Source organism: Taudactylus pleione, unplaced genomic scaffold (assembly GCF_031769625.1).
Source record: "Taudactylus pleione unplaced genomic scaffold, aTauple2 ptg000760l, whole genome shotgun sequence".
Classification (NCBI taxonomy): domain Eukaryota; kingdom Metazoa; phylum Chordata; class Amphibia; order Anura; family Myobatrachidae; genus Taudactylus; species Taudactylus pleione.
Window position 1 is genome coordinate 13,435,916 of NW_028285162.1, and position 16,446 is coordinate 13,452,361.

Sequence of the window (16,446 nt, forward strand, 5' to 3'; positions counted from 1 at the left end):
TTCTATTGCATTCAATGCATTTTGTCCTAAAACAAGCATTTGCTGTTTTCTCTTAAATGCAACATGGGAGAAAAATATTTCAAATCACATTTCTGGGTCTTGGTCTTCAACACAATCTGTGAAATTTTGAGCTGTCTGTGTTTGCTACAAGAGGAGATATCACAAAGTATGCGCTTTTGTTGTTTCCATTGGTTTCAATGCATTTTGGCCTAAAATGAGCATTTGCTGTTTACTCTTAAATGCAACATGCGAGAAAAACCAAATCACATCACATTTGTGGGTCTTGGTCTTCAACACAATCTGTGAAATTTTGAGCTGTCTGTGTTTGCTACAAGAGGAGATATCACAAAGTATGCGCTTTTGTTGTTTCCATTGGTTTCAATGCATTTTGGCCTTAAAAGAGCATTTGCTGTTTTCTCTTAAATGCAACATGGGAGAAAAATATTTCAAATCACATTTCTGGGTCTTGGTCTTCAACACAATCTGTGAAATTTTGAGCTGTCTGTGTTTGCTACAAGAGGAGATATCACAAAGTATGCACTTTTGTTTCCATTAGTTTCAATGCATTTTGGCCTAAAATGAGCATTTGCTGTTTTCTCTTAAAACGCAACATGGGAGTTAAACCATTTCACATCACATTTGTGGGTCTTGGTCTTCAACACAATCTGTGAAATTTTGAGCTGTCTGTGTTTGCTACAAGAGGAGATATCACAAAGTATGCGCTTTTGTTGTTTCCATTGGTTTCAATGCATTTTGTCCTAAAATGAGCATTTACTGTTTTCTCTTAAACGCAATATGGGAAAAAAACCATTTCACATCACATTTGTGAGTCTTGGTCTTCAACACAATCTGTGAAATTTTGAGCTGTCTGTGTTTGCTACAAGAGGAGATATCACAAAGTATGCACTCTTGTTTTTTTCAATTGGTTTCAATGCATTTTGGCCTAAAACGAGTATTTACTGTTTTCTCTTAAACGCAATATGGGAAAAAAACCATTTCACATCACATTTGTGGGTCTTGGTCTTCAACACAATCTGTGAAATTTTGAGCTGTCTGTGTTTGCTACAAGCAGAGATATCACAAAGTATGCACTTTTGTTGTTTCCATTGGTTTCAATGCATTTTGGCCTTAAACGAGCATTTGCTGTTTTCTCTTAAATGCAACATGCGAGAAAAACCATTTCACATCACATTTGTGGGTCTTGGTCTTCAACACAATCTGTGGAATTTTGAGCTGTCTGTGCTTGCTACAAGAGGAGATATCACAAAGTATGCACTTTTGTTGTTTCTATTGCATTCAATGCATTTTGTCCTAAATTGAGCATTTGCTGTTTTCTCTTAAATGCAACATGGGAGAAAAATATTTCACATCACATTTCTGGGTCTTGGTCTTCAACACAATCTGTGGAATTTTGAGCTGTCTGTGCTTGCTACAAGAGGAGATATCACAAAGTAAGCGCTTTTGTTGTTTCCTTTGGTTTCAATGCATTTTTGCCTAAAACAAGCATTTGCTGTTTTCTCTTAAACGCAATGTGGGATAAAAACCATTTCACATCAAATTTGTGGTTCTTGGTCTTCAACACAATCTGTGAAATTTTGAGCTGTCTGTGTTTGCTACAAGAGGAGATATCACAAAGTATGCGCTTTTGTTGTTTCCATTGGTTTCAATGCATTTTGGCCTAAAACGAGCATTTGCTGTTTTCTCTTAAATGCAACATGGGAGAAAAACCATTTCACATCACATTTGTGGGTCTTGGTCTTCAACACAATCTGTGGAATTTTGAGCTGTCTGTGTTTGCTACAAGAGGAGATATCACAAAGTATGCACTTTTGTTGTTTCTATTGCATTCAATGCATTTTGTCCTAAAACAAGCATTTGCTGTTTTCTCTTAAATGCAACATGGGAGAAAAATATTTCAAATCACATTTCTGGGTCTTGGTCTTCAACACAATCTGTGAAATTTTGAGCTGTCTGTGTTTGCTACAAGAGCAGATATCACAAAGTATGCACTTTTGTTTCCATTGGTTTCAATGCATTTTGGCCTAAAACAAGCATTTGCTGTTTTATCTTAAATCGACACGGGAGAAAAACCGTTTCACATCACATTTGTGGGTCTTGATCTTCAACACTATCTGTGAAATTTTGAGCTGTCTGTGTTTGCTACAAGAGGAGATATCACAAAGTATGCGCTTTTGTTGTTTCCATTGGTTTCAATGCATTTTGGCCTAAAACGTGCATTTGCTGTTTTCTCTTAAACGCAACGTGGGAGAAAAACCATTTCACATCACATTTGTGGGTCTTGGTCTTCAACACAATCTGTGGAATTTTGACCTGTCTGTGTTTGCTACAAGAGGAGATATCAGAAAGTATGCGCTTTTGTTGTTTCCATTGGTTTCAATGCATTTTGGCCTTAAACGAGCATTTGCTGTTTTCTCTTAAATGCAACATGCAAGAAAAACCATTTCACATCACATTTGTGGGTCTTGGTCTTCAACACAATCTGTGGAATTTTGAGCTGTCTGTGTTTGCTACAAGAGGAGATATCACAAAGTATGCGTTTTTCTTGTTTACATTGGTTTCAATGCATTTTGGTGTAAAATGAGCATTTGCTGTTTTCTCTTAAACGCAACGTGGGAGAAGAAACATTTCAAATCATATTTGTGGGTCTTGGTCTTCAACACAATCTGTGAAATTTTGAGCTGTCTGTGTTTGCTACAAGAGGAGATATCACAAAGTATGCACTTTTGTTGGTTCTATTGCATTCAATGCATTTTGTCCTAAATTGAGCATTTGCTGTTTTCTCTTAAATGCAACATGGGAGAAAAATATTTCACATCACATTTCTGGGTCTTGGTCTTCAACACAATCTGTGGAATTTTGAGCTGTCTGTGCTTGCTACAAGAGGAGATATCACAAAGTAAGCGCTTTTGTTGTTTCCTTTGGTTTCAATGCATTTTTGCCTAAAACAAGCATTTGCTGTTTTCTCTTAAATGCAACGTGGGAGAAAAACCATTTCACATCACATTTGTGGGTCTTGGTCTTCAACACAATCTGTGAAATTTTGAGCTGTCTGTGTTTGCTACAAGAGGAGATATCACAAAGTATGCGCTTTTGTTGTTTCCATTGGTTTCAATGCATTTTGGCCTAAAACGAGCATTTGCTGTTTTCTCTTAAACGCAACATGGGAGAAAAACCATTTCACATCACATTTGTGGGTCTTGGTCTTCAACACAATCTGTGGAATTTTGAGCTGTCTGTGTTTGCTACAAGAGGAGATATCACAAAGTATGCACTTTTGTTGTTTCTATTGCATTCAATGCATTTTGTCCTAAAACAAGCATTTGCTGTTTTCTCTTAAATGCAACATGGGAGAAAAATATTTCAAATCACATTTCTGGGTCTTGGTCTTCAACACAATCTGTGAAATTTTGAGCTGTCTGTGTTTGCTACAAGAGGAGATATCACAAAGTATGCACTTTTGTTTCCATTGGTTTCAATGCATTTTGGCCTAAAACAAGCATTTGCTGTTTTATCTTAAAACGACACGGGAGAAAAACCGTTTCACATCACATTTGTGGGTCTTGATCTTCAACACTATCTGTGAAATTTTGAGCTGTCTGTGTTTGCTACAAGAGGAGATATCACAAAGTATTTGCTTTTGTTGTTTCCATTGGTTTCAATGCATTTTGGCCTAAAACGTGCATTTGCTGTTTTCTCTTAAACGCAATGTGGGAGAAAAACCATTTCACATCACATTTGTGGGTCTTGGTCTTCAACACAATCTGTGAAATTTTGAGCTGTCTGTGTTTGCTACAAGAGGAGATATCACAAAGTATGCGCTTTTGTTGTTTCCATTGGTTTCAATGCATTTTGGCCTAAAATGAGCATTTGCTGTTTACTCTTAAATGCAACATGCGAGAAAAACCAAATCACATCACATTTGTGGGTCTTGGTCTTCAACACAATCTGTGAAATTTTGAGCTGTCTGTGTTTGCTACAAGAGGAGATATCACAAAGTATGCGCTTTTGTTGTTTCCATTGGTTTCAATGCATTTTGGCCTTAAACGAGCATTTGCTGTTTTCTCTTAAATGCAACATGGGAGAAAAATATTTCAAATCACATTTCTGGGTCTTGGTCTTCAACACAATCTGTGAAATTTTGAGCTGTCTGTGTTTGCTACAAGAGGAGATATCACAAAGTATGCACTTTTGTTTCCATTAGTTTCAATGCATTTTGGCCTAAAATGAGCATTTGCTGTTTTCTCTTAAAACGCAACATGGGAGTTAAACCATTTCACATCACATTTGTGGGTCTTGGTCTTCAACACAATCTGTGAAATTTTGAGCTGTCTGTGTTTGCTACAAGAGGAGATATCACAAAGTATGCGCTTTTGTTGTTTCCATTGGTTTCAATGCATTTTGTCCTAAAACGAGCATTTACTGTTTTCTCTTAAACGCAATATGGGAAAAAAACCATTTCACATCACATTTGTGAGTCTTGGTTTTCAACACAATCTGTGAAATTTTGAGCTGTCTGTGTTTGCTACAAGCGGAGATATCACAAAGTATGCACTTTTGTTGTTTCCATTGGTTTCAATGCATTTTGGCCTAAAACGAGTATTTACTGTTTTCTCTTAAACGCAATATGGGAAAAAAACCATTTCACATCACATTTGTGGGTCTTGGTCTTCAACACAATCTGTGAAATTTTGAGCTGTCTGTGTTTGCTACAAGCAGAGATATCACAAAGTATGCACTTTTGTTGTTTCCATTGGTTTCAATGCATTTTGGCCTTAAACGAGCATTTGCTGTTTTCTCTTAAATGCAACATGCGAGAAAAACCATTTCACATCACATTTGTGGGTCTTGGTCTTCAACACAATCTGTGGAATTTTGAGCTGTCTGTGCTTGCTACAAGAGGAGATATCACAAAGTATGCACTTTTGTTGTTTCTATTGCATTCAATGCATTTTGTCCTAAATTGAGCATTTGCTGTTTTCTCTTAAATGCAACATGGGAGAAAAATATTTCACATCACATTTCTGGGTCTTGGTCTTCAACACAATCTGTGGAATTTTGAGCTGTCTGTGCTTGCTACAAGAGGAGATATCACAAAGTAAGCGCTTTTGTTGTTTCCTTTGGTTTCAATGCATTTTTGCCTAAAACAACCATTTGCTGTTTTCTCTTAAACGCAATGTGGGAGAAAAACCATTTCACATCACATTTGTGGTTCTTGGTCTTCAACACAATCTGTGAAATTTTGAGCTGTCTGTGTTTGCTACAAGAGGAGATATCACAAAGTATGCGCTTTTGTTGTTTCCATTGGTTTCAATGCATTTTGGCCTAAAACGAGCATTTGCTGTTTTCTCTTAAATGCAACATGGGAGAAAAACCATTTCACATCACATTTGTGGGTCTTGGTCTTCAACACAATCTGTGGAATTTTGAGCTGTCTGTGTTTGCTACAAGAGGAGATATCACAAAGTATGCACTTTTGTTGTTTCTATTGCATTCAATGCATTTTGTCCTAAAACAAGCATTTGCTGTTTTCTCTTAAATGCAACATGGGAGAAAAATATTTAAAATCACATTTCTGGGTCTTGGTCTTCAACACAATCTGTGAAATTTTGAGCTGTCTGTGTTTGCTACAAGAGCAGATATCACAAAGTATGCACTTTTGTTTCCATTGGTTTCAATGCATTTTGGCCTAAAACAAGCATTTGCTGTTTTATCTTAAAACGACACGGGAGAAAAACCGTTTCACATCACATTTGTGGGTCTTGATCTTCAACACTATCTGTGAAATTTTGAGCTGTCTGTGTTTGCTACAAGAGGAGATATCACAAAGTATGCGCTTTTGTTGTTTCCATTTTTTTCAATGCATTTTGGCCTAAAACAAGCATTTGCTGTTTTCTCTTAAACGCAACATGGGAGAAAAACCATTTCACATCACATTTGTGGGTCTTGGTCTTCAACACAATCTGTGGAATTTTGAGCTGTCTGTGTTTGCTACAAGAGGAGATATCACAAAGTATGCACTTTTGTTGTTTCTATTGCATTCAATGCATTTTGTCCTAAAACAAGCATTTGTTGTTTTCTCTTAAATGCAACATGGGAGAAAAATATTTCAAATCACATTTCTGGGTCTTGGTCTTCAACACAATCTGTGAAATTTTGTTCTGTCTGTGTTTGCTACAAGAGGAGATATCACAAAGTATGCACTTTTGTTTCCATTGGTTTCAATGCATTTTGGCCTAAAACAAGCATTTGCTGTTTTATCTTAAAACGACACGGGAGAAAAACCGTTTCACATCACATTTGTGGGTCTTGATCTTCAACACTATCTGTGAAATTTTGAGCTGTCTGTGTTTGCTACAAGAGGAGATATCACAAAGTATTTGCTTTTGTTGTTTCCATTGGTTTCAATGCATTTTGGCCTAAAACGTGCATTTGCTGTTTTCTCTTAAACGCAATGTGGGAGAAAAACCATTTCACATCACATTTGTGGGTCTTGGTCTTCAACACAATCTGTGAAATTTTGAGCTGTCTGTGTTTGCTACAAGAGGAGATATCACAAAGTATGCGCTTTTGTTGTTTCCATTGGTTTCAATGCATTTTGGCCTAAAATGAGCATTTGCTGTTTACTCTTAAATGCAACATGCGAGAAAAACCAAATCACATCACATTTGTGGGTCTTGGTCTTCAACACAATCTGTGAAATTTTGAGCTGTCTGTGTTTGCTACAAGAGGAGATATCACAAAGTATGCGCTTTTGTTGTTTCCATTGGTTTCAATGCATTTTGGCCTTAAACGAGCATTTGCTGTTTTCTCTTAAATGCAACATGGGAGAAAAATATTTCAAATCACATTTCTGGGTCTTGGTCTTCAACACAATCTGTGAAATTTTGAGCTGTCTATGTTTGCTACAAGAGGAGATATCACAAAGTATGCACTTTTGTTTCCATTAGTTTCAATGCATTTTGGCCTAAAATGAGCATTTGCTGTTTTCTCTTAAAACGCAACATGGGAGTTAAACCATTTCACATCACATTTGTGGGTCTTGGTCTTCAACACAATCTGTGAAATTTTGAGCTGTCTGTGTTTGCTACAAGAGGAGATATCACAAAGTAAGCGCTTTTGTTGTTTCCTTTGGTTTCAATGCATTTTTGCCTAAAACAAGCATTTGCTGTTTTCTCTTAAACGCAATGTGGGATAAAAACCATTTCACATCAAATTTGTGGTTCTTGGTCTTCAACACAATCTGTGAAATTTTGAGCTGTCTGTGTTTGCTACAAGAGGAGATATCACAAAGTATGCGCTTTTGTTGTTTCCATTGGTTTCAATGCATTTTGGCCTAAAACGAGCATTTGCTGTTTTCTCTTAAATGCAACATGGGAGAAAAACCATTTCACATCACATTTGTGGGTCTTGGTCTTCAACACAATCTGTGGAATTTTGAGCTGTCTGTGTTTGCTACAAGAGGAGATATCACAAAGTATGCACTTTTGTTGTTTCTATTGCATTCAATGCATTTTGTCCTAAAACAAGCATTTGCTGTTTTCTCTTAAATGCAACATGGGAGAAAAATATTTCAAATCACATTTCTGGGTCTTGGTCTTCAACACAATCTGTGAAATTTTGAGCTGTCTGTGTTTGCTACAAGAGCAGATATCACAAAGTATGCACTTTTGTTTCCATTGGTTTCAATGCATTTTGGCCTAAAACAAGCATTTGCTGTTTTATCTTAAATCGACACGGGAGAAAAACCGTTTCACATCACATTTGTGGGTCTTGATCTTCAACACTATCTGTGAAATTTTGAGCTGTCTGTGTTTGCTACAAGAGGAGATATCACAAAGTATGCGCTTTTGTTGTTTCCATTGGTTTCAATGCATTTTGGCCTAAAACGTGCATTTGCTGTTTTCTCTTAAACGCAACGTGGGAGAAAAACCATTTCACATCACATTTGTGGGTCTTGGTCTTCAACACAATCTGTGGAATTTTGACCTGTCTGTGTTTGCTACAAGAGGAGATATCAGAAAGTATGCGCTTTTGTTGTTTCCATTGGTTTCAATGCATTTTGGCCTTAAACGAGCATTTGCTGTTTTCTCTTAAATGCAACATGCAAGAAAAACCATTTCACATCACATTTGTGGGTCTTGGTCTTCAACACAATCTGTGGAATTTTGAGCTGTCTGTGTTTGCTACAAGAGGAGATATCACAAAGTATGCGTTTTTCTTGTTTACATTGGTTTCAATGCATTTTGGTGTAAAATGAGCATTTGCTGTTTTCTCTTAAACGCAACGTGGGAGAAGAAACATTTCAAATCATATTTGTGGGTCTTGGTCTTCAACACAATCTGTGAAATTTTGAGCTGTCTGTGTTTGCTACAAGAGGAGATATCACAAAGTATGCACTTTTGTTGGTTCTATTGCATTCAATGCATTTTGTCCTAAATTGAGCATTTGCTGTTTTCTCTTAAATGCAACATGGGAGAAAAATATTTCACATCACATTTCTGGGTCTTGGTCTTCAACACAATCTGTGGAATTTTGAGCTGTCTGTGCTTGCTACAAGAGGAGATATCACAAAGTAAGCGCTTTTGTTGTTTCCTTTGGTTTCAATGCATTTTTGCCTAAAACAAGCATTTGCTGTTTTCTCTTAAATGCAACGTGGGAGAAAAACCATTTCACATCACATTTGTGGGTCTTGGTCTTCAACACAATCTGTGAAATTTTGAGCTGTCTGTGTTTGCTACAAGAGGAGATATCACAAAGTATGCGCTTTTGTTGTTTCCATTGGTTTCAATGCATTTTGGCCTAAAACGAGCATTTGCTGTTTTCTCTTAAACGCAACATGGGAGAAAAACCATTTCACATCACATTTGTGGGTCTTGGTCTTCAACACAATCTGTGGAATTTTGAGCTGTCTGTGTTTGCTACAAGAGGAGATATCACAAAGTATGCACTTTTGTTGTTTCTATTGCATTCAATGCATTTTGTCCTAAAACAAGCATTTGCTGTTTTCTCTTAAATGCAACATGGGAGAAAAATATTTCAAATCACATTTCTGGGTCTTGGTCTTCAACACAATCTGTGAAATTTTGAGCTGTCTGTGTTTGCTACAAGAGGAGATATCACAAAGTATGCACTTTTGTTTCCATTGGTTTCAATGCATTTTGGCCTAAAACAAGCATTTGCTGTTTTATCTTAAAACGACACGGGAGAAAAACCGTTTCACATCACATTTGTGGGTCTTGATCTTCAACACTATCTGTGAAATTTTGAGCTGTCTGTGTTTGCTACAAGAGGAGATATCACAAAGTATTTGCTTTTGTTGTTTCCATTGGTTTCAATGCATTTTGGCCTAAAACGTGCATTTGCTGTTTTCTCTTAAACGCAATGTGGGAGAAAAACCATTTCACATCACATTTGTGGGTCTTGGTCTTCAACACAATCTGTGAAATTTTGAGCTGTCTGTGTTTGCTACAAGAGGAGATATCACAAAGTATGCGCTTTTGTTGTTTCCATTGGTTTCAATGCATTTTGGCCTTAAACGAGCATTTGCTGTTTTCTCTTAAATGCAACATGGGAGAAAAATATTTCAAATCACATTTCTGGGTCTTGGTCTTCAACACAATCTGTGAAATTTTGAGCTGTCTGTGTTTGCTACAAGAGGAGATATCACAAAGTATGCACTTTTGTTTCCATTAGTTTCAATGCATTTTGGCCTAAAATGAGCATTTGCTGTTTTCTCTTAAAACGCAACATGGGAGTTAAACCATTTCACATCACATTTGTGGGTCTTGGTCTTCAACACAATCTGTGAAATTTTGAGCTGTCTGTGTTTGCTACAAGAGGAGATATCACAAAGTATGCGCTTTTGTTGTTTCCATTGGTTTCAATGCATTTTGTCCTAAAACGAGCATTTACTGTTTTCTCTTAAACGCAATATGGGAAAAAAACCATTTCACATCACATTTGTGAGTCTTGGTTTTCAACACAATCTGTGAAATTTTGAGCTGTCTGTGTTTGCTACAAGCGGAGATATCACAAAGTATGCACTTTTGTTGTTTCCATTGGTTTCAATGCATTTTGGCCTAAAACGAGTATTTACTGTTTTCTCTTAAACGCAATATGGGAAAAAAACCATTTCACATCACATTTGTGGGTCTTGGTCTTCAACACAATCTGTGAAATTTTGAGCTGTCTGTGTTTGCTACAAGCAGAGATATCACAAAGTATGCACTTTTGTTGTTTCCATTGGTTTCAATGCATTTTGGCCTTAAACGAGCATTTGCTGTTTTCTCTTAAATGCAACATGCGAGAAAAACCATTTCACATCACATTTGTGGGTCTTGGTCTTCAACACAATCTGTGGAATTTTGAGCTGTCTGTGCTTGCTACAAGAGGAGATATCACAAAGTATGCACTTTTGTTGTTTCTATTGCATTCAATGCATTTTGTCCTAAATTGAGCATTTGCTGTTTTCTCTTAAATGCAACATGGGAGAAAAATATTTCACATCACATTTCTGGGTCTTGGTCTTCAACACAATCTGTGGAATTTTGAGCTGTCTGTGCTTGCTACAAGAGGAGATATCACAAAGTAAGCGCTTTTGTTGTTTCCTTTGGTTTCAATGCATTTTTGCCTAAAACAACCATTTGCTGTTTTCTCTTAAACGCAATGTGGGAGAAAAACCATTTCACATCACATTTGTGGTTCTTGGTCTTCAACACAATCTGTGAAATTTTGAGCTGTCTGTGTTTGCTACAAGAGGAGATATCACAAAGTATGCGCTTTTGTTGTTTCCATTGGTTTCAATGCATTTTGGCCTAAAACGAGCATTTGCTGTTTTCTCTTAAATGCAACATGGGAGAAAAACCATTTCACATCACATTTGTGGGTCTTGGTCTTCAACACAATCTGTGGAATTTTGAGCTGTCTGTGTTTGCTACAAGAGGAGATATCACAAAGTATGCACTTTTGTTGTTTCTATTGCATTCAATGCATTTTGTCCTAAAACAAGCATTTGCTGTTTTCTCTTAAATGCAACATGGGAGAAAAATATTTAAAATCACATTTCTGGGTCTTGGTCTTCAACACAATCTGTGAAATTTTGAGCTGTCTGTGTTTGCTACAAGAGCAGATATCACAAAGTATGCACTTTTGTTTCCATTGGTTTCAATGCATTTTGGCCTAAAACAAGCATTTGCTGTTTTATCTTAAAACGACACGGGAGAAAAACCGTTTCACATCACATTTGTGGGTCTTGATCTTCAACACTATCTGTGAAATTTTGAGCTGTCTGTGTTTGCTACAAGAGGAGATATCACAAAGTATGCGCTTTTGTTGTTTCCATTTTTTTCAATGCATTTTGGCCTAAAACAAGCATTTGCTGTTTTCTCTTAAACGCAACATGGGAGAAAAACCATTTCACATCACATTTGTGGGTCTTGGTCTTCAACACAATCTGTGGAATTTTGAGCTGTCTGTGTTTGCTACAAGAGGAGATATCACAAAGTATGCACTTTTGTTGTTTCTATTGCATTCAATGCATTTTGTCCTAAAACAAGCATTTGTTGTTTTCTCTTAAATGCAACATGGGAGAAAAATATTTCAAATCACATTTCTGGGTCTTGGTCTTCAACACAATCTGTGAAATTTTGTTCTGTCTGTGTTTGCTACAAGAGGAGATATCACAAAGTATGCACTTTTGTTTCCATTGGTTTCAATGCATTTTGGCCTAAAACAAGCATTTGCTGTTTTATCTTAAAACGACACGGGAGAAAAACCGTTTCACATCACATTTGTGGGTCTTGATCTTCAACACTATCTGTGAAATTTTGAGCTGTCTGTGTTTGCTACAAGAGGAGATATCACAAAGTATTTGCTTTTGTTGTTTCCATTGGTTTCAATGCATTTTGGCCTAAAACGTGCATTTGCTGTTTTCTCTTAAACGCAATGTGGGAGAAAAACCATTTCACATCACATTTGTGGGTCTTGGTCTTCAACACAATCTGTGAAATTTTGAGCTGTCTGTGTTTGCTACAAGAGGAGATATCACAAAGTATGCGCTTTTGTTGTTTCCATTGGTTTCAATGCATTTTGGCCTAAAATGAGCATTTGCTGTTTACTCTTAAATGCAACATGCGAGAAAAACCAAATCACATCACATTTGTGGGTCTTGGTCTTCAACACAATCTGTGAAATTTTGAGCTGTCTGTGTTTGCTACAAGAGGAGATATCACAAAGTATGCGCTTTTGTTGTTTCCATTGGTTTCAATGCATTTTGGCCTTAAACGAGCATTTGCTGTTTTCTCTTAAATGCAACATGGGAGAAAAATATTTCAAATCACATTTCTGGGTCTTGGTCTTCAACACAATCTGTGAAATTTTGAGCTGTCTATGTTTGCTACAAGAGGAGATATCACAAAGTATGCACTTTTGTTTCCATTAGTTTCAATGCATTTTGGCCTAAAATGAGCATTTGCTGTTTTCTCTTAAAACGCAACATGGGAGTTAAACCATTTCACATCACATTTGTGGGTCTTGGTCTTCAACACAATCTGTGAAATTTTGAGCTGTCTGTGTTTGCTACAAGAGGAGATATCACAAAGTATACGCTTTTGTTGTTTCCATTGGTTTCAATGCATTTTGTCCTAAAACGAGCATTTACTGTTTTCTCTTAAACGCAATATGGGAAAAAAACCATTTCACATCACATTTGTGAGTCTTGGTCTTCAACACAATCTGTGAAATTTTGAGCTGTCTGTGTTTGCTACAAGCGGAGATATCACAAAGTATGCACTTTTGTTGTTTCCATTGGTTTCAATGCATTTTGGCCTAAAACGAGTATTTACTGTTTTCTCTTAAACGCAATATGGGAAAAAAACCATTTCACATCACATTTGTGGGTCTTGGTCTTCAACACAATCTGTGAAATTTTGAGCTGTCTGTGTTTGCTACAAGCAGAGATATCACAAAGTATGCACTTTTGTTGTTTCCATTGGTTTCAATGCATTTTGGCCTTAAACGAGCATTTGCTGTTTTCTCTTAAATGCAACATGGGAGAAAAATATTTCACATCACATTTCTGGGTCTTGGTCTTCAACACAATCTGTGGAATTTTGAGCTGTCTGTGCTTGCTACAAGAGGAGATATCACAAAGTAAGCGCTTTTGTTGTTTCCTTTGGTTTCAATGCATTTTTGCCTAAAACAAGCATTTGCTGTTTTCTCTTAAACGCAATGTGGGAGAAAAACCATTTCACATCACATTTGTGGTTCTTGGTCTTCAACACAATCTGTGAAATTTTGAGCTGTCTGTGTTTGCTACAAGAGGAGATATCACAAAGTATGCGCTTTTGTTGTTTCCATTGGTTTCAATGCATTTTGGCCTAAAACGAGCATTTGCTGTTTTCTCTTAAATGCAACATGGGAGAAAAACCATTTCACATCACATTTGTGGGTCTTGGTCTTCAACACAATCTGTGGAATTTTGAGCTGTCTGTGTTTGCTACAAGAGAAGATATCACAAAGTATGCGCTTTTGTTGTTTCTATTGCATTCAATGCATTTTGTCCTAAAACAAGCATTTGCTGTTTTCTCTTAAATGCAACATGGGAGAAAAATATTTCAAATCACATTTCTGGGTCTTGGTCTTCAACACAATCTGTGAAATTTTGAGCTGTCTGTGTTTGCTACAAGAGCAGATATCACAAAGTATGCACTTTTGTTTCCATTGGTTTCAATGCATTTTGGCCTAAAACAAGCATTTGCTGTTTTATCTTAAAACGACACGGGAGAAAAACCGTTTCACATCACATTTGTGGGTCTTGATCTTCAACACTATCTGTGAAATTTTGAGCTGTCTGTGTTTGCTACAAGAGGAGATATCACAAAGTATGCGCTTTTGTTGTTTCCATTGGTTTCAATGCATTTTGGCCTAAAACGTGCATTTGCAGTTTTCTCTTAAACGCAACGTGGGAGAAAAACCATTTCACATCACATTTGTGGGTCTTGGTCTTCAACACAATCTGTGAAATTTTGAGCTGTCTGTGTCTGCTACAAGAGGAGATATCACAAAGTATGCGCTTTTGTTGTTTCCATTGGTTTCAATGCATTTTGGCCTAAAATGAGCATTTGCTGTTTACTCTTAAATGCAACATGCAAGAAAAACCAAATCACATCACATTTGTGGGTCTTGGTCTACAACACAATCTGTGAAATTTTGAGCTGTCTGTGTTTGGTACAAGAGGAGATATCACAAAGTATGCACTTTTGTTGTTTCTATTGCATTCAATGCATTTTGTCCTAAAACGAGCATTTGCTGTTTTCTCTTAAATGCAACATGGGAGAAAAATATTTCAAATCATATTTCTGGGTCTTGGTCTTCAACACAATCTGTGAAATTTTGAGCTGTCTGTGTTTGCTACAAGAGGAGATATCACAAAGTATGCGCTTTTGTTGTTTCCATTGGTTTCAATGCATTTTGGCCTAAAACGAGCATTTGCTGTTTTCTCTTAAAACACAACATGGGAGTTAAACCATTTCACATCACATTTGTTGGTCTTGGTCTTCAACACAATCTGTGAAATTTTGAGCTGTCTGTGTTTGCTACAAGAGGAGATATCACAAAGTATGCGTTTTTGTTGTTTCCATTGGTTTCAATGCATTTTGTCCTAAAACGAGCATTTACTGTTTTCTCATAAATGCAATATGGGAAAAAAACCATTTCACATCACATTTGTGAGTCTTGGTCTTCAACACAATCTGTGAAATTTTGAGCTGTCTGTGTTTGCTACAATTGGAGATATCACAAAGTATGCACTTTTGTTGTTTCCATTGGTTTCAATGCATTTTGGCCTAAAACAAGTATTTACTGTTTTCTCTTAAAAGCAATATGGGAAAAAAACCATTTCACATCACATTTGTGGGTCTTGGTCTTCAACACAATCTGTGAAATTTTGAGCTGTCTGTGTTTGCTACAAGCGGAGATATCACAAAGTATGCACTTTTGTTGTTTCCATTGGTTTCAATGCATTTTGGCCTAAAACGAGTATGTGCTGTTTTCTCTTAAACGCAACACGGGAGAAAAACCGTTTCACATCACATTTGTGGGTCTTGATCTTCAACACTATCTGTGAAATTTTGAGCTGTCTGTGTTTGCTACAAGAGGAGATATCACAAAGTATGTGCTTTTGTTGTTTCCATTGGTTTCAATGCATTTTGGCCTTAAACGAGCATTTGCTGTTTTCTCTTAAATGCAACATGCGAGAAAAACCATTTCACATCACATTTGTGGGTCTTGGTCTTCAACACAATCTGTGGAATTTTGAGCTGTCTGTGTTTGCTACAAGAGGAGATATCACAAAGTATGCGTTTTTCTTGTTTACATTGGTTTCAATGCATTTTGGCGTAAAATGATCATTTGCTGTTTTCTCTTAAACGCAATGTGGGAGAAAAAACATTTCAAATCACATTTGTGGGTCTTGGTCTTCAACACAATCTGTGAAATTTTGAGCTGTCTGTGTTTGCTACAAGAGGAGATATCACAAAGTAAGCACTTTTGTTGTTTCTATTGCATTCAATGCATTTTGTCCTAAAAAGAGCATTTGCTGTTTTCTCTTAAATGCAACATGGGAGAAAAATATTTCAAATCACATTTCTGGGTCTTGGTCTTCAACACAATCTGTGAAATTTTGAGCTGTCTGTGTTTGGTACAAGAGGAGATATCACAAAGTATGCGTTTTTCTTGTTTACTTTGGTTTCAATGCATTTTGGCGTAAAATAAGCATTTGCTGTTTTCTCTTAAACGCAACATGGGAGAAAAAACATTTCAAATCATATTTGTGGGTCTTGGTCTTCAACACAATCTGTGAAATTTTGACCTGTCTGTGTTTGCTACAAGAGGAGATATCACAAAGTATGCGCTTTTGTTGTTTCCATTGGTTTCAATGCATTTTGGCCTTAAACGAGCATTTGCTGTTTTCTCTTAAAACGCAACATGGGAGTAAAACCATTTCACATCACATTTGTGGGTCTTGGTCATCAACACAATCTGTGAAATTTTGAGCTGTCTGTGTTTGCTACAAGAGGAGATATCACAAAGTATGCACCTTTGTTGTTTCCGTTGGTTCAATGCATTTTGGCCTTAAACGAGCATTTGCTGTTTTTTCTCTTAAACGCAAAGTGGGAGAAAAACCATTTCACATCACATTTGTGGGTCTTGGTCTTCAACACAATCTGTGGAATTTTGAGCTGTTTGTGTTTGCTACAAGAGGAGATATCAGAAAGTATGCGCTTTTGTTGTTTCCATTGGTTTCAATGCATTTTGGCCTTAAACGAGCATTTGCTGTTTTCTCTTAAATGCAACATGCGAGAAAAACCATTTCACATCACATTTGTGGGTCTTGGTCTTCAACACAATCTGTGGAATTTTGAGCTG